Source organism: Leuciscus leuciscus (genome assembly GCF_965113295.1).
Source record: "Leuciscus leuciscus genome assembly, chromosome: 19".
NCBI lineage: Eukaryota > Metazoa > Chordata > Actinopteri > Cypriniformes > Leuciscidae > Leuciscus > Leuciscus leuciscus.
In genome coordinates, this window is record NC_138743.1 from 26,969,042 (window position 1) to 26,995,212 (window position 26,171).

The following is a 26,171-nucleotide window of genomic DNA, read 5'->3' on the forward strand; positions in this document are numbered from 1 at the left end:
GGATCTTAAATCTCTTCGAATCTTGTACTGCTCATTATTGTTACCTTATTTGATTTACTGTGTAGAGGTTTGGGGAAGCACTTACCAACATTCACTACAGCCGCTAGTTATAATGCAAAAAAGAGCAATGAGAATTATTCATAATGTCGGATTTCGGGAACACACAAATTCATTATTTTTGCAGTCTAGATTAATAAAATACCATGATCAAATTGAATATCAAATTGCAGTATTCATGTTTAAAGTAAGAAATAGGTTATTGCCAGGGAATATACAAAAGATGTTCTCAGAGAGGGAGGGAGGGTACAACTTAAGGGGAAGGGGAAATTTTAAGATTAATAGATTTAGAACAACAAGGAAAAAATTATGTTTATCAATTTGCGGAGTTAAATTGTGGAATAAACTAGATGAAAATTTTAAGCAATGTCCTAACATATTCCTCTTCAAAAAAATGTTTAAAGAAAACATGTTCAAGAAGTATCAAGAAGCACTGTAGTGAAAGTAGGAGTGCTCCTTTGTTATGATTTAAATATTTGTTAGTGGTCACTTTGATGCATGTATGTAGGTATGTAAATGTGTAGGTATGTATGTATAGGTATATGTATATACATGTATGTATATGTATGTGTACATGTGTGTATATGTATGTGTATATGGATGTGTGTATAAGTGTGTATGTGATATCAGATAACAAAAAAATAATAATAACATAAAAAATTGTTATTTAAAGGAATGTAAGAATTAAAGGGGTAGGAGTACATAAGTTTAGCTTCTTCCTACTCCTTTTCGCACATGAGATAGAAGTATGTTCACACAGAAAAAAAAAAAAATAAAAAATTGTAATTTGTTACGGCTTATTTGGTGTTTTGGTGTATTAATTTCGAGTGAAAATTAAAATTATTGTTACATTTGCACTTAAGCCTTTGCTCCTAGCAGGTTGGAATTGCCACATTTTCGCGTTATTTACACTTAATTGCCCGACCGAAACAGCTGTACTCACTCAAGCGGTGAAAGCATTATCCTATATCTTTGTAATTTGCGCGCTGTCGCGGAAGCGTCAGCGGAAGCGTTCAGCTCTCGTGTTCAGCCTCCTCGTGTGAAGACCGACTCGGGAAAAGACCAGCGACTCTACCTGCGCGACTCCACCGAGCAAGGACACCAGAAAGGCACTTACGTATCTACCCTTCCCTTTCTCTTCCCTCTACTTACCTTATTGTTCACCTTAATCAACATGTGCTTTCAATACATTCCTGTTATCTCTCGGCACCGTCCTTTCATCACGCGCAATAGGCAGCGCAATACTGCCAATCTGCGTCCCATCCCCACATCCTCACATACTCCTCTCTCTCTTTCCGTGGGTCTATGGAATTGTCAGTCAGCAGTCAATAAAGCTGACTTCATTCCAGCCTTTGCATCTCATTCTACTCTTAGTATCTTGGGCCTGACTGAGACCTGGATTCGTCCAGAAGACTCAGCAACCCCTGCTGCTCTCTCTAGCAATTTCTCCTTCTCCCACTCCCCTCGCCAGTCTGGGAGAGGTGGGGGTACAGGGCTTCTCGTTTCTAACAATTGCAAATACTCCACGCTCTCTTCTCTATGCAACAACAACTCATTTGAATATCATGCTATTACACTTACAACCCCCATTAAAATCCATATTGTAGTCATTTATCGCCCCCCAGGTCAGCTGGGTAACTTTGTAGATGAGCTGGATGTGCTGCTGTCCACTTTCCCTGAGGACGGCACCCCACTTCTAGTCTTCGGTGACTTCAACATTCATCTCGAAAAGCCACATGCAACAGACTTCACCTCTCTCCTAGCCTCTTTCGATCTCAAACGACTCATCACCACAGCTACTCACAAATCAGGCAACCAACTGGACCTGGTTTACACACGCAACTGCACCACAGAAAACATCCTGGTGACACCTCTCCACGTTTCAGATCATTTCCTCATTACTTTCAGTCTACAACTCTCTACCCCTGCACCCCCACCCCCACCACCAGTCACTTTCAGACGAAACCTGCGCTCACTTTCCCCCTCCCATCTCTCCTCTGCCGTGTCATCCTCTCTTCCCCCACCCTCACAATTCTCATCTCTGGATGTGAATACCGCAACGGACACCTTATGCTCCACTCTAATCTCTTCTCTAGACATTATCTGCCCTCTCTCCTCCAGGCCAGCACGCACTACTCCCTCTAACCCCTGGTTATCTGAGGTTCTTCGGGAACACCGGACCAAACTCAGGGCAGCGGAGAGGAAATGGCACAAATCAAAAGACGCATCTGACCTGAGTATGTATCAATCTCTCCTCTCCTCCTTTTCTGTTGATGTTCATGCTGCAAAATCTTCATACTTCCACAACAAGATCAACAGCTCCTCCAACACACGATTACTCTTCAAGACATTCAACTCTCTCCTCTGTCCACCTCCACCACCTCCCGCCTCCTCCTTAACTGCTGACGATTTTGCGACCTTCTTCACCAACAAAACAACAGCTATCAGCAGTCAGTTCTCAGCTCCACACACACAGGAACCCAGACCGACCCCTTCCACAGCCAATACCCCTCTGTCCTCCTTTTCTTCGCTAACCGAGGAAGAAGTATCTACACTTCTCCTCTCCAGTCACCCTACCACCTGCACGCTTGACCCCATCCCCTCACACCTTCTACAAGCCATCTCTCCCACACTTCTACCATCACTCACACACATCATCAACTCATCCCTCCACACTGGCACCTTCCCTACAGCATTCAAGCAGGCTCGGGTTACTCCACTGCTCAAAAAACCAACGCTAAACACATCATTGGTAGAGAATTACAGACCTATCTCTCTCCTACCATTCATTGCGAAGACACTTGAAAGAGCTGTCTTCAACCAACTAACATCCTTCTTGTCTCTAAACAACCAGCTGGATGTCAACCAATCTGGCTTCAAGAAAGGACATTCAACTGAGACTGCATTACTGTCAGTCACAGAAGCCCTACGGATCGCAAAAGCTGCTTCCAAATCTTCAGTCCTCATTCTCCTGGATCTGTCTGCTGCCTTCGACACGGTGAATCATCAGATCCTTCTGTCCACCCTCTCATCACTGGGCATCACAGGAACTTCACTCCACTGGTTTGAGTCCTATCTCACAGGTAGGTCCTTCAAGGTCGCATGGAGAGGCGAGGTATCCAGAGCACATCAGCTGACCACAGGGGTTCCCCAGGGTTCAGTTCTTGGTCCCCTCCTCTTCTCCATCTACACCACATCACTGGGACACATCATACAGGCACACGGTTTTTCCTACCACTGCTATGCTGATGACACACAGCTCTTCCTCTCCTTTCAACCAGATGATCCCACAGTAGCTGCACGGGTCTCAAGCTGTCTGGCGGACATCTCCACATGGATGAAGGAACACCACCTGCAGCTCAACCTGGCAAAGACTGAGCTTCTCGTCCTCCCTGCCAATCCGTCTCTACAGCACGACTTCACCATCCAGCTAGAGTCATCATTAATCACCCCATCAAGATCGGTCAGAAATCTTGGAGTAACGTTTGATGACCAGCTGACCTTCACAGATCACATTTCAAAGACAGCTCGATCATGCAGGTTTGCACTGCAAAACATCAGGAAGATCAGGCCTTTCCTAACTGAGCATGCAACACAACTTATCGTCCAGGCCCTGGTCATCTCTAGGCTTGACTACTGCAATGCCCTTCTGGCTGGACTCCCAGCATGTGCGACCAAACCCCTACAGATGATCCAGAATGCTGCAGCTCGTCTTGTCTTCAACGAGCCCAAGAGGGCCCACGTCACTCCTCTGTTCATCTCTCTGCACTGGCTACCTCTAGCTGCTCGCATCAAGTTCAAGGCACTGACGCTTGCTTACAGAACTATCACAGGCTCAGCTCCCTCCTACTTTCACTCACTCCTACGAGTCTACATCCCTACCAGACACCTACGATCGGTCAACGAGCGACGTCTCGTGGTTCCATCACAGAAAGCCACAAAATCACTTTCCAGAACATTCTCATTTACAGTTCCATGCTGGTGGAACGCTCTCCCCACCCTCATCCGGAATGCAGAATCCCTGACAACATTCAAAAAACAGCTGAAAACCAATCTCTTCCGTGAGCACTTAACCTAATAATAAAAAAATAAAAAAAAAATAAAAAATCCTTTCCCTTTGAAACATCACTTATCAGGCTTATGCTACTCTGAATAATACCAGAACTTCGTATTTTGAGCACTTCCTGCGTTGTTGTTGCTTTTGCCTCTTTATGATGACTCGCTGAACTTAGTCCTAATTTGTAAGTCGCTTTGGATAAGGGCGTCTGCTAAATGACTAAATGTAAATGTAAATGTAAATGTGTTATTTGGTGTTATTTTTTTTTTCTCTTTTTTTTTTTTCTCTTTTATCTTTTATTTAAAAAAAAAAAAAAATGCTTTAAAAATTTTGTATTTTATTTTACATATTCTTCTCTCATGTTCGAAATAAAGACTTCAATCAATCAATCAATCAAAAAAGGTTAGATTTTTGCGAATTTTTTGAAGGAAAGATCAAAAGGATAAACAATGCAGATTTATTTTTTACAGCCATTTTTTATCATATTTATCAGGGGTGCCATCAATTTTGACCACCATATATATATATATATATATATATGTGTTTTTTTTTGTTTGTTTTTTACACTGTAAAAAATGTCTAACCCTCCTAATTCAAAAATTTCAAGTGACCGATAACATCTAAATTTTTCAATTGGCCCAAGTGAAATTCTTGTTGCAATAGTCTGTTAACATTGGCTCAATGAGAAATAATACGTCAGACTAATTGAAAAATTTAGATGTTATCGGTCACTTTAAATTTTTGACTTGGGGATGTAATTTTTTTTTACAGTGTATAGAGGAAAAAAGGTAAATACGGTCTAAAAAGCTTGATAATGGGACACACAAAAAAAGCTGTTCTTGCATGTTAACACAGAAACAAAAGCTAGTGCATCCTTCATTTGAACTTTGAATGGGTTACTTGTAAGGATAACAGGTAGTGGCACAGGAAGGACAGTCCTGAACACTCATGACCTGGTTAATCAATGTGAAAATTACTAAGTAGTCCTTAGAAGGCACAGTCTGAATCACTCCCGATTCTTCCAGAATACAGTCACTCTTTCCGCGCACACGCACGCACGCGCGCACACACACACACACACACACACACACACACACACACACACACACACACACACACACACACACACACACACACACACACACACACACACACACACACACACACACACACACACACACACACACACACACACACACACACACACACACACACACACACACACACACACACACACACACACCTGTTGTTTCTGGATGAGATTCAGAGTCACCATCTAAAACAACCAAAGAGGTGTGGAAACAGCAGCCTCACTCACTGCTGCCAATACTGACATCAAAAGGGCAAATACAGCCTTGGGAATATGCAGACATTGTTACCGGTAACCCATGTACTTTTTACCATATACGTGCACAGATGAACTGGGAGAGGAGAAAAAGAAAGGGCAAGATAGATGGACAGACCGGCGAGGAATCTGATGCTATTAATAGGATAGATTGATGACCCGTAAAAAGCATTCTGTGTCAGCCAATACTTGCACTGTGTGTAGTACGTGTAAATGTGAATCACCTTCATTTACCTTAATTCCCATTTGGCACTAAACCTATTGTATTCTTTCTGAGATGAGGGCTTCAACATGCTGTCTGTCAGAGATGATAACGTACCTACCTAGCCCTAATCCATAATGCATTACGCATGCAAGTATAAATTTGTTCTTCACTGGCTGAAATTGAATCGGAATGATGAAGAAACTGAGTGAAATACATCACACTGCATGCTAAAGAGAATAAACTCCAATCCAAATGAAAAACTTCACTGCATGGGTTAGTGAACTGAACATCGTTCAACGTGTGTTGGTTGCTGACAGGAACAGAAAGTTGTACACTATATTTGAATGGACATTTTTTATGCACAAACTAGCCTACGCATTCTGATTCTGACATTCCGAATTTAAATATTTTCAATAATATTCTATTCTTGACTGATCTTTTTTCATAATTTTGGCAATAGATTAACTGTTTAATTAGTGATATTGAGATGAGTCCCTGTACTCATATGCTGATGTAAGATTTGGAAAGTTGTTTAAAAGATTAAGGCAATTATTAAAGTTTGATAAAATGTTTTAATTTCCCAATAAAATATTATCAATTTGTTACATTTAATTACTGGTATGGGAGTCCATTATTATATTTTTGTATATTTGGAGCTTTGGTGTGGCGACTTTTTTTTCTTCTTTTTTTAATTTTTTTTTATAATTTCCTTTATCGAGAAATCAGTATCAATAAGTCCAGCAAAAATAGTTTACGACTGACTTTAGTCCTTATATATAATTATTAGATTATGTTCTAATATTATATATTCTAATTAATTCAATATAATATTTTGGAATGTAAAGTAAAATACAAAAAACAACAACAAAACACTACCATTAATAAACCACTCATAATGGTCCTAAAACACCCTTCATTCTCTTTATGAAAAATTGTTTTACTTTTGATTTTTGGGTAAAATATGACCCAGAAATGTTCTTGACAAGCTTTGTGAGAATCACCAATTAAAAGTCCTTATGTTCAGTCAAACAAATGGCATCTACGTGCTAATTAAATTTTAATTCCATTAATGAACTACAGAGCTGAGCTATACATGAGTGACTGACAATACAGCACAGCTGTTTTGGGCTCTTGTAAATGCAACTCATAACGTGCCACTGCCATATGACACATAGGATGACATACACGTCCTCATTCTTACTGTTCGACTTTGAGTGAAACTGTATCAGATGACACTGCCTGTGGTGGTGTTATTATTATTGCAAGGACACAGTTTCCAATGTGACACTCTATCAAAGGTTGCTTCAGTTTCACACACAACTACTAAACACACATTTCTGAGTCATAATGCAAAAGCAGAAATCCTACTTGTGCATCCTCTTAGAACATCTATGGCATAACAATGACAGTGCCTCAAAACATATAGCTAATTAGTGGAACAGCAAGACCAGACAAAGCCTCACACTGAAAAGACCTGTTAGGTGCGGTGTAATACAGGCATGGGTGGGGATAGCATTGATAATCACAGTTAAAAAGAATCATATTACTTAGACACAAGGACAGTGCTGTTAAACTCATGCCCCAGCAAAAATAATAAGACAGGATATCATAGGACATGGGGTGGGTGACCACTGACCATTCCTGGTGTATGTGTTTGGTACAATCTGTTCATCACACTGCCATACAGTCAATATGAAAAAAGAAAAGAAAATGAGCACAAAAACACTAGGCTAACTGTTTAACATTGGAAAGCACCATTAGTCCATTAATGTGAAACTAATGACAACCTGTATGCTCTAGTCTATTATACAGTTTAATTGTATAATACAGATAATTAGCATTGTTGCAACTTGCACTGTCAGGCAAAATACAAGTCGCCTCTCACACTACGTCTGCATAGTCAAAACTTTTGCATAAAATTAAATAATAATTCTTTTAAAAAAAATATTCAAACAATGAGATGTGAAAACCTCAATGAACTAATGTTGTGGTTCATTTGAATGCCTTTTAGTACCTGACAGTAAAGGTAGACTGGCACATATGGCAGTTCAACCGCTCATTTAATAAATGTTTTGCAAACTTACAGTGAATGAACGCTGTTTGCTGTCTCAAGTTGTTGACGATTCCTCTCAGTTATTTCTCAAATAGCACATCTGGAAGAATTGGAAATCGAAATGAAAACAAACGCTGAGCGCGGCGTTGCAGCAATGGTTTGTTTGAAGTGTTTTAACTCCGCCTTTCAATCCTCTCGAACTTGAAGTTGAACACACACCTTTCTGAGCAATGCGAAGTTCAAATCATTTTAAAGAATCGGCTCGTCCAAACGGTTCGTTTCAATAAACGGGTTCAAAAAGAAGAATCGTTTGAATCATCACGTGTGAGCGCGTGGCATTAGGTGTTCTGGTTTTTGTGTACTTTAATGCTAGCTACATCCTGCTGTTTAGCATTGTATTATTTGTATATGTGTGTTGTTGTTTGTGATTTCAGGATTTCAATTCTAGTTTTAACTCTCGAAGTTAACGTTTTTGCAAAATGGTTCATAAAAATTAACCGATATTTTAACCATTCATTCGCGAAATAGAATAGGATCATGTGAACTATTTTGAAACACCACTAGGCTTGCTTTTATTATTTGGTCAACTGAGAACTGACAACAGTCTTTATTAATGACAGATTAAATATGCAATTAGCCTATACCATTACTAAACTGATGTTTGCCTCCACTTGGGTAGGCCTATGAACCATGGCGTCAACAACTGTAATCTGACTGCATTATTAGCCCACTAAAACACTATTATAAAGTGATATACAATCAATGTGTGTGGAAACGCAGCCTAACCACACACTTGCATTGGGCTTGTTATGAGAGAAGACACCGTTCAGTGTGTGTGTCTGTGGAGCCCCCTGTTGTTTATAGGGATGCAAAACAGTGACCTGATGCATGCATTTATGACCAGCAGATGGTGTAATATGACCAGTCATATCAATGATAGGCTACTGGTAGAGAAAAACAGATAAAAAAAAAAAAAAAAGTTTTGTTTTGTGTGTTAACTATGTTTGGCAACTGCTAAACTGTTATATTGACCCAGAACCATATGAGGGAGTCAATATAAATGAGAAACATGTGACTTTTTGTGCTGTTTTCTCTATTTCACTAATTAATATTGTCATATTCCCTAACAGATGTCATAACTTATGTGGTTGCATCTTTCTCATTTCAACTTTAAAGTCAGCATGAAACGGAAGTTGCAATAGTTTTTTCTCTGAAGGCCTTATATGCACCCGAGAAACAAGCGTGTAGCCATCTTAGGATTTTGTCTTTGAACTTCTGTTTTTGGGGTAGCTCTGTATATTTCTATAGCATTGCATAGACAGAGTAATTAGCTGGTGAAGTTTATTTACTTATTGTAGAGTTAAAGATATAGTTCACCCAAACATGAAAATTCTGTCATCATTTACTCACCCTCAAGTTGTTTCAAACCTGTATGAATTTCTTTCTTGCTGAACACAAAAGAAGATATTTTGAAGAATTTGGGTAAACAAACATTGGTGCATGCGCCCCATTGACTTCCATATATGGGGGAAAAAATAGCGACCTTATGCATGCATTTATGACCAGCAGATGGTATATGACCAGTCATATCAATGATACTGATAGATAAAAACAGATTATTTAAAAGATCAAAAGATCACAGATTATTATTTTAGATGTCACATAAATGGGGGGGAAAATAGCCTACTATGGAAGTCATTGGGATCCATCAACTGTTTGGTTACCGAAATTCTTTAAAATATCTTACATACAGTGATATTAACAATAGCAAAATCTCTATCGATTGGAGCTTTATATTGTCACCATACCATATACAGTATATTCACCCAGCCCAGTTGTCAGATCACATGATGCATTGGAACTAATAAAAAAGGTTTTCAACCTAGGAAATCCATGTAGAACTTGCAAGTTTTCTTCGCCACATCGACATCCTGTTGTGCAGAATATTGAATGTATTCATTGTTTAGATAATGTATTTTCAACAAATATCCTTTGTTAATGTGTTAATAAAGTGATGTTTCCATTTAAAATATAATTTGGACCAACAACTTGATTTTGTTTCCATTGGTTCAACTATTTATGTTGACTAATGTCACAGCACAAAACGATTTTTAGAATTACTCCATAAAAATATCAGTTAAATATGCAATAAACAACGGTGCCAGATTTAATTTTTAGTTATTCACAGTTAAAGAACAAACACAACTATGTGCTATGTTTATTTATTTATTTTATTTTATTTATCGCACTTTATTTAATTCCCTGTGCCTGCAGATTGTTTTCTGCCACCTATAGTGGCCCTGGGTCTGTCAATCCTGTTTACAGCCATTGCTGGAATCTCTGCTAGTAAAATGGATTGAGGGTCTTCAGCAACAGGAACCTAGCAACCATGAAAGCAACCTTTGGGATTGGGGAAGATGAGACAGGCAGCTGTGGGACTGTGGCTGACTTGCTTTGGCTGGGGTCATGACATTAACCTTTGTGTTCATGACAGGAAACTTGGAGACCAGACGAACCATGGCAAGAAGCTCTGGATCAGCAATGAGTGGAACCTGTAGGGCAGCCATGACACAGAGCTCTGGAAATAGCCGTGAAAGTAATCTTTGATATTGTAGTGGATTATGCTGGGGTGTGGTTCCCGTACAACAACGGAACTCGCTGCTTAACTACCATAGTATGATGCATCGTTGAAGAAATCCACTAGCTAGTCACGAGTCACGACTGTTTCCCGAAACGAAACCATATTGTCGCAAATTGATCATTCAACCACATTGGTTTATGACGTCACGCACATGATGGTGGAATAATAACTTCTTTTAATGAATCTGTTTGAGATCGAATTAACGCTAGATGTTTTGCTATAAATTACAGACATGGCATCTGAGGACTATTTCTCATTTTGCTTTATTTCCAGATTCAATCATAGGCTCGTTCTTACAAAGTAGAGCACGTTCGCACATGCGCACTCTTCAAAAATAACGCTTTAAATCTCTTGGCAAACTAAAAGATGTAAATTACATATGTATGTATTCAAATAAAAGACACGGGTTGTACTGAATGTCAGCTTGCTTATTTTACTCAAGATTAGGATTTATTGAGTCCACATGTCATGCAAACTAGAAACTATTGTACAAAAGCCTGTCCTAGAAATCAAAGTTGTTGGCCACACGGACTGATTATAGTGTGACACGCAGTAAGACGATTTGGTGAATGTTCATCTCTGCACGCTTGTCTATGCTCTGTATAATGCGTTTATGCCTTGATGTAAGTACATCTGCATATGTTTATTTAATGTGTGTTATTGATGTCCCACGATCGTTCTGCGATTACCATCGGCAAGTTTGAGCGCCGCCGTAGCGGCCGTAATTTGCCGCGGGCGAAACACGCTAATCAGTATTAGCATCGGCAGTATTCTAAACTAACTACCGTCGAAGAGAAAGACAGGTCGAGTCTGCCGTATAAATAGCCACCGCGCGCTTTTATCAATTGTCGTTGAGAGCGATCAGGCTGGCACCACCCCATTGATCGCTAGATGGATCGGCTGATCTGGGTGGGTATACTCCCATCGTAGCTCGACGATACTTTTTTTAGTTTATTTTTTTATTATTTAAATAGTCCAAGAAATTTATACTGTACACCAGTGGTCTCCAACATGGTGGGTGCCCGCGGGCACCTGGTAGCCCACATGGAGTCTCTGAGTCCCGCCGAGCACAAACAGCCTGAATTGTTATCTTTCATTTTCTTTTCTTTTCTTACATAAAATGAGAAAATAACTATTGGTAACATTTCATATAACATTAAAACACAATAAAACCATTCAATAATTTAAAATATTTAGAATATGCACGTCGAGACGAGCTTCAGTTCTTCAGTTCACAAGCAATGCAATCGCGCCGGCGCCTCCATGATTATATTATCTGCTATATTTGCCTTCTAATTTATTAAATCCAGGCAACTGGTTGATGAAACATTGATTAAAATTAAGATACAATTTATACAAAACGAAATTCACTTTAAAGAAAGGCTTTCTACAAAAAATAAAAAGATCTTTCTATTCATCAAAGAATCCTAAAAAATGTAAATAACTGTTTTCAACATTGAGAATAACAATGAATGCTTTTTGACCATTATTCATATATCATATTAGAATGATTTCTGAAGGATCATGTGACACTGAAGACTGGAGTAATGATGCTGAAAATTCAGCTTTGATCACAGAAATAAATTATAATTATATTGAACCGTTATTGGCTTTTCGGTTCGGTCCTGCCGACCAAAATTTAGATAGCAGTCGCGCTGGCGCGAACACAACAACGCTTCCCAACATAAAATGGCAAACTCAATCATGCATGCGATAATCATTTGTGCTTCCTATTCACTGACAGTTTATCAGTTTGGACCAATGTCAGTGCAGCGCGAGCCGATCTTGATCAAGCGACACTCTGTTACTACACAAAGATAGGCTGTACAGTAAAGAAAGCATGTGAATTCGCCACAGAAATAATAATAACATCGCTGCGAGATCTAGTGAGAAGCAATCAAATTTCTCCGTTATTACCCGTAGATCTCTATAAGATCAAACAGCGCTGCCGTGGAAACCAGGAGAAACATTGTGCCATGATTACGTCCACAAATCAGAAACATTCACGATGGATTTAATGTAGTAGGCTAAACACTAACTGTCACCATGGAAGTTTGGCAGGAATAAAATGCTTTCAAGTACATCACATATATTTTCTAGCACTTTAAAACTCAAATATGAATCTCAACGATGGTGACATTAAGTTTCATGTTGCAGTGCATGTTGGGTACAAGCACAGGTACTCACCCAGACACCCATCATGAATTGTAGCACAAATACTTTTATCACCATTGCTGGGATTTATATGCTGATTCTTAATGTCTGTGTGATTCTAAGTGATGCCATAGAATAGATGATACCTTTTTGTGCGCAAACTGTTTGTTAAATCTTTCACTTTATCTGTTTGCCACAAAACTGCTGGCTATTATGTTGTAAAATCACAGTTTTAATAAAATGAATAAAACTAATAATACATCACCTGCATCACAAAAGAAAGCTATTACTTTTCAGCTGTTTTGTCTATGGAGCAATTTACATGAATATTGTGTGTATGTGTGAAAAACAACGTTATTACAGAGGCATAAAACAAGTTAGCGCCAACTTGGGGCCAATTTCTATCAAAATTCTTATAGAACTCTAGAGCAATGAGTCGAACATGCTCACTGACTTTCGTTCGATCAGCCTTTGGTAACCTTGTCTGATAGCTACTCAAATTGCATTGGCGGCCATGTTTTTTGAGATACGCCAATGTCCTCATAGACTATCGTGGCACTTTGTACAAAGACAGTGCATGACAATTTTCAAGTCATTTGGGCTAATGGTTGGGTGGTTATGGACATTTTTATAGTTTTGACGCCACCAACGCCAATCGTTGCAATTTTTTTCCAAGTAACCTCAGATTGAGCACGTGTCCCGAGTTTGGTGAAAATATCTAGTTCCATTCATGAGTTATAGCCATTTTTGTAAATATGGCCGCTGACATATAGAACATTATTGACAATCAGACTCCAGAGAATCTTGCTGCACTCGTTTGGTTCTGATCGGGCCAAAAGTGCGCAAAAGTAGGTTTTTCACAAAATCCAAAATTACTCAAAATTGTCTGAAATTTATCAAAATCAAAATGGATTCCAACGATATAAGACAATTGACCCTCCGCCTAACGGTTTAGGAGTTATGATCCATTTCGTACTTTTGACCGAAATTAACATGCTAGATACACTTGTCCACCAAGCGGTCATCTGAAGTGTGTTCTCTTGAACCCCTAATAAAAAGGGCCTAAAAAAGGCCTATACAAAAAAAAACTATAGGATCTCTGCACTTGACGCTTGAGCTGCTGGTTAAAAAATCTTTATTAAGCCTTTTAACATGTACCTCAGAGAGGAAAAAGGTTGCTTTTTGCATTTTCAGCTCATTTATCATGGAAATGTGGTCTTTATTGGTGTTTTTTTTTTTTTTTTTTTACTGTAATACCTCGACTGATGGCCTGATCTTCTTAAAAGTTTGCACACTTCTTTAGAATAATATGGCGCACAAGGTCAGCTAATTTTGTGTAGTTCTGCACAGAGCAGACCATTTTTCAGTCATTTAAATTTCATTTTGCATAGGATAATATAGAGCATTTTTCACCTTTAATTCAGATGATAACAGTTCAATAGATTCTTTGTGCCAGTGTATAGACCAAATAAAAACCTGGATGAATCTACATTTTTTACAACTAAACCAAGATAAAACTGAGGTTATTGTGTTTGGCAACAAAAATAAAAGAACAAGTATTATTAAAGGAGCTGTATGTAAGAAATGTATTTCAATTAATCATAAAATGGCCCTGATATGTCACTAGACATTAAGAAATCATGTTCATTTCAAATACTTATATCACTGACAACAGTAGTCCGGCCAGGATATTGTCATTTAAAAAGTGAAGTTGCAGCCCTCAACTGATGTTGATGTTGTCATCTTGTGTTTTGGCCTGAAGCGCCACCCTCCGGCTATCTACCAATCACGAAGTCAGTAGTGTTTCGGCATCGGGGTTGCCAGCACTGCTCTAGTTACCACAGCTACGTAGCAGCCTACGTTCCTGCTGGATCCTGCAGCCTATCTGGCAACCTCGAGTCAGGGGGGAGGGGGAGGGGATACACCGCTCTACAGTAATTTGAAAGTGATTGCAGTACCAGTTTTGGCCACAATCTTACATACGGCTCCTTTAAAGAATTAGATTCTCGGGCCTTTAAAACCAAGGATCAAGTGCGTAATCTTGGTGTTATGATAGATTCAGATCTTACATTTAACAGCCATATCAGAGCGGTCACCAAAACAGCATTCTATCATCTGAAAAATATATCTAGAATCAAAGGCTTGGTGCCTCAAAAAGACCTAGAGAAACTCATCCATGCTTTTATTTCAAGTAGGGTTGATTACTGTAATGGCCTATTAACCGGACTTCCGAAAAAGACTGTAAAGTAGCTGCAGCTCATTCAGAATGCTGCTGCTAGATTATTAACCGGGACTAAGAAAATAGAGCACATCACTCCGGTTCTTAAAACTTTACATTGGCTCCCAATCAGTTATAGAATAGGTTTTAAAGTAATGCTTTTAGTTTATAAAGCGCTGAATTGCTTAGGACCTGAGTACATTTCTGAAATGTTTGAAAAATATAAACTAAGCAGGACTCTTAGATCAATGAACTCAGGTCAGCTAGTTGAGCAAAGAGTTAGAACAAAACATGGAGAAGCTGCGTTTAGCGTCTCTGCTGTACACGACTGGAACAAATTTCCAGAAGATCTTAGATGCGCCCCAAATGTGTTGATTTTTAAATCCAAGTTAAAAACTTTTCTTTTTTCACGTGCTTATGATTGAGCTCTTAAACCTAGCTATACTGTTCAGCCTTACAGTTTCTTATGCCGTTTTTTTATCCCATCTTTTAAATCTTTTTATTCTTTCTTGTGTCTGTGTATTTTGTACTATTATTATGATGTTTTTATTTGTTTCTTTATTATTTTTCTTTGTAAAGCACATTGAATTGCTTTGATGTATGAATTGTGCTATATAAATACATTTTGATTTGATTTGATTTGATTTGAAGAGTTCGACCGATCATAGCGCTGGTTCATTCCCCAAATAGCAAGCGAGGATGATTGACAAATGCGTAAGGCTTATGATTAAAAAGAGACTGTAAATTAACAGCAATACAGAATCCCGCTCGATCCCTCTTCCACTCCCACCCTCTGACGGATTTCTTAAGTGAAGACAGTCCAGTAGTCACGGTACTTCTGACTCCTTACGGTAAACAGGCTGGGGGAGATGTGGAAAGTTGAAATATTGAATTGAGTTAACATAATCCTCTGCGTCATCGCATGGATTAACTTTAAAAATACGCTCTGTCATTCATGGTCACTCGGAACAATATCATCTAAATAAACTTGAAATCGCTATGGCTAGCCTAGTTATTATGAAAGTGCTGACTTGTGGATGACTGACAACTGTGAGTCTGGAGAAACAGGCGTTTATTTATTCATTCTCAGTGTTGAGAAATGTAGCATGAATGTGTAATGTTATTGTGTTAATAATAACTAAAGTACCTAATTATGTTACATATTCATTTAGTATGAAAACTAGCGTGTTAATTACTGGATTTATAAATAACCTACCATTGTCTCAGTGCTGCGCGAGCTCTCTCTAACAAACGCGCGCACACAGAGAGAGAAGACGGGCTAAGTCTAAATTTTGTTCTTGCTTGTGTTTTTTTTCTGTCAAAATATAAAAAATTAAAAATAAAAGCATTATTTTATTCATCAAAGCTAAATGCCAAATTAAATGATCTTCGTATTGCAGCTGTAGAAGAGGGCAACTCTGGAAACCCCAGAGAAAATGGACATGAAGATCAACCACCTGACTTCACTGGTCCAGTCTCTAGTGGGAAACAGTCGCTTTTTACCGCAGATGCATGCAGAATTTATTCATTTATTTATACAGTTTAAAGTTACAGGGACAGTGCACATTAATAAACATTTATGTAAATGTGCCAGTTTAGCTATAACTTGGCTTATTTTCAACTGTAATCCCTGGGCAGGTGTGATGTCAGATAAAATACATTAAAACAATCAACAATACTTATACATACTGTAAGGCCCGATATATTGGTCCAATGCCTGTTCGCCAATACACGGGGAAGGTTATCACGTGTTCTGTCCTCACTCATGCAAAGTATTGGTTGGTTAAATTTGCAATACATTAATTATATATATTTACTCATTATTTCATCTGACTCCATAAATGAAAGGTTTTAATAATATCTGTGCCTCACTAAAAGTGAGCGAATGTTTGACTATTCCTTTTAACCATTAAATGAACAATGTCAAAATCAGTTAGAATAATCACATGTAACAATTTAATATTTCAGATATCAGAGATCAATTCCACAATCAATTCAAATATCTAGAACATGGTTATACATTGGTTACACCAAATAATCTTACCCAGCTTGTACCTGAGAGAGACAGAGAGGAAAGGGAGAGACCACCTATTCAATTCATGTCCAGCAAAGAAGAGAACCAGAGAGAGGGAGAACACCTTCCTTTATCCTCTTTGACCAGGTGACATGGGGGATGGTGGAGACCACCCTCAAATGGCTTCTATCCAACAAAAGAGGGGTGGCCTTATCTCTGAACCAGTTTTCTCTAAACTTCTCTAAACCTTATTTCCTTTTATTTTATCTATCTGGATATGAGATATCTGTACCACTCACTTTGAGACATTTCAAATGACACCAAAAACATAACAGTCAATGATAAACATTCACATTAAACCATGTTCTTGTGTGAGTTCTTAGTTGTTTCTGAGAGGAAGTGAGGTTGTATGGGAGGTTGAATGTTAATTAGCCAGCAGGGCCCTTTTGTCTCATAGACCAGGCCTCAACCAGTATTTTCAGTCTTACAATACATTAAATCGCATTTCATAAAATACATAAAGTACATTAAAACAAGGACAACAAAACATAAAACAAGGCAAAGCACGCTTCAGGTGATTTGAATAATTAAAAAGTATGGACACACACTTGATTGTCTTTTAACCATGATTTTAAGTTCATTTTAAATGACCAATAGGAATTACAGTCTCTGATAGACGTAGGCCGCTGTTCCATGTGCGAGCTGCTCTCACAGAAAAAGCTGACTGTCCAAAGGCAGTTCTCCTCATTTGTATTACACAATCACCTCTTGACACAGACCTGGTGTGTCTAACAACAGTTGTTTTCTGCTTTATAAAAGCAGTAAGTGGGGGGGGAGCTAAGCCATGTAAAATTTTATAAACAAGACAAACATCTGTAAATTTGATAAGATTGTCCCAGGTCATTAAATTATGTTGTTTTAAGCAGTAACAGTGGTGATAGGTATTTGGCTTCCTATCAAACACCTTGCAAGCTTGATGGTAGAGTAGCTGCACAGGTTTAAGTGTTGTACTGGAGGCTTGTGCCCAGCTAGTCAAACAGTATAACAGATTTGGCATGATCATGGCATTAAAATATATTGTAGCTGCCTTTGTAGTTAAACAATTTCTGATATGATGGAAATTTGACAAGTTTAATTTTACTGTATTAATAACTTTTTTAATTAGTTTTTTAAATGTTAGATTAGAATCAATTAATATACCTAGATATTTAAAATCAGATACTGTTGACAGCTGTTCCCCTGCAATACAAATATTGGGTGTGAAATTATCTGTTGACATAACATACAAGCGGTTTTCTTTATATTTAAATGAAGACAGGAATTATTAAGCCATTGCATGACCATCACTGCTGTAAGCTTAAGTGCTGCTTGCTGTTTGGTCAGTGCATGTACATAAATGACAGTGTCATCAGCATACATTTGAATCTCAGACTCATTGCATACAGTGGGAAGATCATTTATGTATATGCTAAACAACAGGGGCCCTAAAATTTATCCCTGAGGTACACCATTATTACAACTGATGGCCGATGATACCTCATCATTTATCTTGACTCTTTGTTCTCGATCTTCCAGATAGGACTGCATCCACTTAATAACCCCTGCGTCATATCATTACGCCTGCTTCACCCATGGTACTGCAGCAAAGTTTCTTGATTATTACGCAGGAATGAGAGTATAGTTCCTAGCCATATCAGCCTAGAAAATCGCAACTTTACATTTTCCGTCGGTCTTAGTACACGATGTAACTACAGAAGCAGGCACGTGCAGAGGGGGGGGGGGGGGGGGGGCGTTGGGTGCTCGAACATTGGAGTGTCCGTGCTCAAATAAGGCAGAGGCGGCATCTATGCCGGTGAACCGAACAATGGTGTAATGATTCAGTTCGACTCCCAAGACAAGACGATGCTCACCCGACTGGCCAATAGGAACGTGGCCCCGCCCATGACACAATTTTCACAGTGAAAGCAAAATCTGACACGAGAGCAAGAAATTGCATCGAGAGCAAAGAAAAGCGTTTTGAGAGAAACACTCTTTTTTTTTTGAGAAAATGTTTTCACACTGATAGCAAAATATATATATTTGAGAGTTTTTTTTCAAAGTATTTTGAGAGAGATTTTTTTTTTTTCTCAGAAAGAATTTTTTATGTTCTATGAGAAAATACTTTCTCTCAAAACTTTTTTTAGTCTCAAATATTATAATTTTTTGCTATTGGTATGAAAACTTTTTCTCTCAAATATTATTTTTTCTCTCATGAAATGCTTTTTTGCTATCAGTGTGATAACTTTTTCTCTCAAACTTTTTTTTTTCTCTCAGATCATTTATTTTCTCGCATGTAATAAAGACACAATTCTCTCTCCATACACCTGTAGTGTATATGCAACACCTTTATTGAAGATTTTTTAAAACTAAAGGTTTTAAGCCGCCTAGTGGAAAAAACAGTTAGTGCTGTTTTAAAATTTACAAAGCATTCAGACAGTAATTAAGTAGATGTAGAAATTTGGCAAATCTGTAATCTTTACTTTTACTGTTTCAGTGAGTGTACTTTAATAAGCAGTAAAATAATTGTGGGCAATCATGTTAAAAGAGGTACAGATGAAATGTGTAAGGGTTAGATTGTATACAGTTGCTGGTTTGCGGTGGCAATACTCCATTATTCAGTGCAAGGCAGGGCCCCAAAATTATTCTGCTTAGGGCCCCCAGATTTACAGAACACCGGCTCTGCATGAAGGTTCCACAGCTCAGGGCTGGGGTTGCCATATCGTGCCGTTCGCCTGAGACAGCAGGTCCTTCCTGAGGGGGATTTGCCATGGGGGAGCCACCACTAACTCTCTCAGGTCCGCTAGGGCTGGTTCGGCCAGTTCGAGGCCACGAGTATCACTGACGCTCTCTCCTCCGTGATTTTGCACAACACCATAGGCAGAATCTTCACCGGAGGGAACGCATAAAGCCTGGCTTCCGGCCAACGCAATGTCAGAGCATCTCCCGGCAGCGGGGAGTGAGATAGCAAGAAGAACGTCTGACAGTGCGTGTTCTTGCTTGTGGCAAACAGATCCACTTCCGCCCTCCCGAATCGATCCCAAATCATTTGAACTGATCCTGGGTGAAGCCTTCACTCTCCTTGAGGAAACCCGTTCCTCGAAAGCATGTCTGCTCCACGGTTCAGGATACCGGGGACGTGCGCCGCTCTTATGGAGAGAAAGTGTCGGTCCGCCCAAAACAGGAGACTCGCTGCCTGTTTGAATAGAGATCTGGAGCACAAGCCACCCTGGCGATTTATGTACGAGACCACAGACGTGTTGTCGGTTTGAATCAGTACATGTTGCCGCTCCAATTTCGACCGAAAGGCTTGTAGGGCTAAGGACACCGCTTCCAATTCCAAACGGTTTATGTGCCACCTTCCCTGTGACTCCGACCACAGGCCTGAGGCAGGTACGCCCAGGCACACTGCTCCCCAGCCTGAAGTTGACGCGTCCGTCGAGACCACGGTGCGCTGCGTCACTATACCCAAAGGAACTCCTGGGCTGAACATATCCGGGCTGTTCCACGGTCTCAAGAGTGCTGACGCAACTGTGAGTAACCGTAATGCGCTTGTGGCCTGAAGACCACACCCTCGGTGGAACTCGAGTTTTCAGCCAAAACTGCAGCGGCCGCATATGCAGCAGACCCAGATGGAACACTGAAGCCGCCGCCATCAGTCCCAGAAGCCTCTGAAATTTCCTCAGTGAAACAGACCTGCCCGGTCTGAAACAGCGCAGAGTCGATGAAATTGCCTCTATGCGCTCTTGAGAGAGATGGGCTCGCATCGCCATCGAGTCCAAACATACTCCCAGATATGTTATAGTCCGGCTCGGTAAAAACACACTTTTCTGCATATTCACATGCAGTCCCAGCGTATTCAAATGGCGAAGCAGGGTTTCCACGTGACTGATCAGCACATCTCTTGAGTGGGCTAAAATCAGCCAATCATCCAGATAATTCAAGATGCGCATTCCGCTCGATCTAAGGGGAGAAAGCGCTGCGTCCACACACTTTGAAAAGGTGCGGGGGGGCAGGCCGAACAGAAGCACTGAATACTGATAAGCCGTGCCTTCGAAAGCAAATCTCAGGAAGCGCCTGTGGCGCACCTCTGTTTGAATATGAAAGTAGTCGTCTTTTAGATCCACTGAGGCGAACCAGTCTCCGGGCCGTATCTTTGCCAAGTAGGGTGACCAGACGTCCCGAAAAATTCGGGACAGTCCCGAAATCTAAACTGTTGTCCCGAATCCCGAATCTGGCCCTAATTGTCCAGAAAATTATACTAAAGCAAAATCTTGAGTAGTTATTGTCTTATAAACATTAAAAACTGTCTGCGGAGGTTGAGGCCGGCGACACACTGGCTGCGTGGCGTGTCCGTTTTTATTTCGGCTCCCCTGTTAACAGGTTAGAGCTTGCACACTGCCTGCGTGAGACCGGAAAACGCGTGCATGCTAGAAACAGAACCGACGCCTATTTTTCACGCGACACGAAAGCCTGCAAAATAGCAAGCAAAATAGAATAGGAAAAGATGTTTGTATGTCATTTTGACATGAAAAAATATTTATAAATGACATTTTGATGTTTGAAAGTTTAAGTTTTTACATAAATGCAGATATAAATGTAATAAAAAAATATATATGATCGATTTTCAAATATTGCACCTGTCAATACAGAATAATGACAGACTGTTGATCTTTGAATAAAAATATGTTTGGTTCAGGTTTGAAATTCATTATCTTTTATTATAGGCTACGCAGTCTGATATCATAGAAGCCCCCCATCCCGTCACCCCAGACCCATAGACCCCCGACCCCCCCCCCCCCGTCCCGAATTTCAGCCAATCTCATCTGGTCACCCTAGTGCCAAGATCTGTTTCAGTGTTGTCATTCTGAACACGCGCTTGTTCCTGGAGGTCCACAGTCCTGCAGAGTTTAGTCCCAACCCTGCTCCAACACGCACACCTGTAGTTTTCAAAGAATCCTGAATGACTAGCTGTGAGGTGTGTTTAACTAGGGTTGAAGCTAAAATCTGCTGGACTGTGGCACTCCAGGAACTGAGTTCTGTACCCCTGCCCTGTAGAATTGAAAATAATCCAAGAAATTTTAAATGAAGATATTATATAAAGATATTTGCTTGACTGTTTTTCTACCCCCTCTTTCTACCACAATGACCATTTGGAGTTCCCAAAGACACAGACTGTTTGTACTTTGGGGGTCGATGAATTGTCACACCTTTAGTACGGTGGTGGAAGTGTAATTATCTGATTGGTCAGTTTGAATGTCTCACAGTTGGGTTTTAGTCACATGGTCAGGGAAAGGATAAAAGACGATTGAAACTGTTGTTCTGGCACTTGGATGCTCTGGCTCTCTTCTTCTCTGGGTCCATTTCTTGGGGCTCTCTCATTTTGCCTCCTCTTTTCTTTGACTCTCTCTCTCTGGTAAAAAAATGTCATATATACGCTGGGTACAGTTAATGGTATAAGTTATCATCATCTCATATATCTATTACGTAACTATTTTAAGTGTAACCATAAAGCCATATTTTATCATTAAACCTTTTCAATTACAACTAACGTGCTAACTAGTTTTGATTTGGTATTGACTTTGAAGTGCTACCAATTGCAATACAATATCGTCACTCTCTATAGCAACGCTCTCCCACAAATATTAAGCTATTGTAACTGCGCTTATTTCCGTCGTTGGTATAAGGCTCAGTGGGTGGAATAGACAAGAAATGTGTAGTTTTCTACCATCTTTCTAATAACGTTTCTTTAGTCATTCTGCCTTTCTTGCAGCTTGAACCACCCCTTACAGATGGTGCCGAAACCCGGGATCCCTTGCTGTGAGTTTTTTATTATTTACTTTGATCGGTCATCAGAATGAGGACATTTTTTCACAGTTGATTTTGTGAATGGATTAAAGCTGACCTTCTGACCATGGAATGGGTAAGTCTGTTTTCATTGTTTAATGGTATGACAGGAAAAGTCTCCATTTGCATGAATTGAATGAAACAGAATTTAGAAGGTTTTGAATATTTAATAGTCCCATTACTGTATAATTTGTGAATATTATGAATATTCAGATCTCCTCAGGGATGGAAGGGAAAAATTCTGATAACAGTGATGTATTGTTTGCTTTATGGAGCAAAAAAAGTTGAGCCTACCTTGTGTAAACTCAAGAAAGAGTACATTGGAATTAAATGTCCAGATAAGGAAATGCTCCAATGGTGGGACACAATTGGCAAACATAAAAAGAAGTCAAAACATGGTGAAATAATTGAGGCTTTAAACTTCATAAGTTTTACACGGCTACGTGAGTTAACAACATGTCTATCTTCAAGTATAGATGCTAAATGTAAAGAAGTGCAATCTAAAAATGCAGAGATTCAAGATCTTCAAATACAGCTAGATAAATTGCTAGCTGAGCAGTTAGCCCTGACTGAAAAGTGCAAAAATCACAAGGAAATCATTGCAGAACTCAAGGCTAAGCTAAATGCTAAAAAGTTATCCATTGCACTAAACAGTGATGGGACTAAAAAGCATGTTCACTTCTTAGAGGAGGTGACTTTCTCTAATGAAAACTCTTAGTGAGTTAACTGCTTTGTTCATGCAAGGCCTTCAGCTATTAAAGGGTTAGTTCACCCAAAAATGAAAATTCTGTCAGTAATTACTCACCCTCATGTTGTTCCAACCGCGTAAGACCTTCGTTCATCTTCGGAACACAAATTAAGATATTTTTTATGAAATCTGAGAGCTGATCACTTCTCCGTAGGCTGCTAGGTGGCCCAAACTTGCTGGCCCAGAAAAGTTATTAAAGAGATCGTTAATATAGTCCAAGTGACTACAGTGGCTCAATCTTAAGTATATCAAGCGACGAGAATACTTTTTGTGCGCAAAAACAAACAAAAATAACGACTTTATTCCACTATTCATTTCCTTCTCTCTGGGCCTCGTAAGTGTTTTTGCGCAGCGCGTCTGTGTTACACGTCACCACGTAGGCTCACTATTGGCCGACGCTGGTCATGTGTGTGACGCGCAGCGCAAAAACACTACGCGAACCAACTAGTGGCCCAGAGAGAAGGAAATGAATAGTGGAATAAAGTCGTTATTTTTGTTTGTTTTTGCGCACAAAAAGTATTCTCGTTGCTTGATATACTTAAGATTGATATCTTAATATATATCTTAATTTGTGTTCCGAAGATGAACGAAGGTCTTACACGGTTGGAACAACATGAGGGTGAGTAATTACTGACAGAATTTTCATTTTTGGGTGAACTAACCCTTTAACTTCACTTGCTAGTGGGTTAGTAGCCCAATAGCAACAAGTTTAATATCCAAATTGCAATGATCCTGTTTGTATTTTCAAATTTGTAAGTGTGCAAAACACATTGTGCTAATAGAACACACGTTATAGTTGTTTGTGCTACTACATGTGCACTATAGGCTAATTAAGTTTATTCTTTAAAACACGATTGCTTTACTGTAAGTGTTGTATGAAACACTTAGGTTAAAAGGTTGTAGATGATATGAATTCTAGACCATGTATCTTGTGTAAACTGAATAAGTGTTGCACTGGAATTGCATAGCAATTTCAAGTTGCACGTGTGACTATGCTGAATTTGTTTGTCTCCCTAGTGGAAAACTCTGTTATTTTTCCATATAGCTGTAGTAAAACCACATAAAGGAACATAGAATTGCCATGTGGCCACAATGTTAATCACAATTTGCATTAACCATGAAAATGCTTTCCTCACAACAGGATTCAGTAACTCTGTACTTTGCACTTTTCTCATGCTCAACTGAAACATTGGTGTGGGAAGATTTTGAGCCAAATCACACCTCATACTCACATTCTCATGCTGGCTGCCTGTTACAACAAAAGGACTAAATTTGCATTACAATTGTAAAACGTCCTCACCTTTGTTTTGGCGCATGATGAATTTACACATAGCCACAGCCAGAGCCATAGAGAGAAAGAGTTGCGACACTCTTTGATGTCGCCACTATGGCTGTTACGTGGTTCATGTAAGCCCCAATAGTTCCAAAACATACGCTGGCTGTCATGTTCTTCTATGGTACAGACAGCAGCGATTGCATTATTGAACGGTAAATATAAAATAAAACACACACCCAAGTACTTTTTCAGCTGTTATAGCATTATTGCATTTTGTTAATGTCAGTTTTGCATTTGGAGATAAGTTTTAGACTATATTTTTGGAGGGAAAAGCTTAGTGTTCATGTTCGCATGGGTAGTAGCACTGGCTTTAGCGGCTCTAACTTAACTTTTCCATATCATTCATCTGATGATGGACGTCTCATGGTATTTATTTTAGCACAACTGGGCTGTATTAGGCTATTGATTCCCGTGATTTTGCTTATAAATTTTGATTCAGCCATTAGCCTACCTTCATGATCACGCAAAGAGTTCTGCCGTGGCGGTCCGTTCAGAATTCGCTTAGAAGCTAGCTCACTTCATCTGATGAAAGTGGCCATCCCCCAGGACCACAACGTGAAACATGATCATGTTAAGACTAAGAATATAATTTTAAGATTAAGCCATACACATATTATCAAAACTATAACAGATTAAAAACGAATTTACGCTTTTATGTTTGGGTATATAGGTGAGTGAAGATTTTTCTCTATGGCTCTGGGTTAGTGTACAGAGTAGGCTAAGAGTAAGGGTAGCAAGTAACTTAAGCAATTAACTAACAAAACACTTGAAGACAAATGAAGGTTTTCAAATAAAATATTTTTTATTAAACAATGGCAGACAACAAAAATGTGTGCTTGTGTGAGTGTGTGTGAACAAGAAAAACAAAAACCAGGGGCAGGTGATCCATGAAACAGACAGGACTGGTGATGGCCATAACAATCCTAGAGGTCCAGCATTGTTCTCACAAGCCGCTTCACTCAAGACAACAAAACATAATGAAAAGTTAGTATATCCCAAAAAATTAAATTAAATAAAAGTTGCTATAAAGGTGGTAGCGATTCATTACCGAACTCTTACTGTCACAGCTGACGAACTCGCGCTAGCTAGCAGGCAGTGCTTGAAAATTGGTTGAAACCAACATAAAATATAAATAATTACGCTGTGCATGTACAAATGAAGACCAGTATAAGCATCGCAAAGGGCCTCTGATACAATATAGACAGTTGACAATTCAAAAGAGGTCGATATTTCAGCAACTTACCTCTGGAACAACTCGACGCGCAGCAATGTAAGTGAATGGTGTCCAGTGCCCAAATGACTGTTTGGAACTAATCCGATCTTCATATCCCAGAAGTAGGCGGTAAAAGCGCCGCCATTTTTTTTACAACGGAGGTCTATGGGAGTGTCACAACTCTTTCTCTCTATGGCTCTGGCCACAGCTAAATGCAGCCACATAATTTGATCTCCACAAAGTCAAA

General features: G+C 39.4%; 1 protein-coding gene across 1 annotated transcript in view; it reads right to left on the reverse strand.

Moving 5' to 3' along the window:
- syne2a (spectrin repeat containing, nuclear envelope 2a) overlaps nucleotides 1–7,895 on the reverse strand; it is a 109,504-nt gene extending 101,609 nt beyond the window's left edge. Inside the window, exon 1 of the mRNA XM_082147598.1 lies at nucleotides 7,749–7,895. The gene's annotated coding sequence lies outside the window, so the exon portion shown is untranslated. The remainder of the gene's footprint in view (nucleotides 1–7,748) is intronic.
- Nucleotides 7,896–26,171: the final 18,276 nt, after the last annotated feature.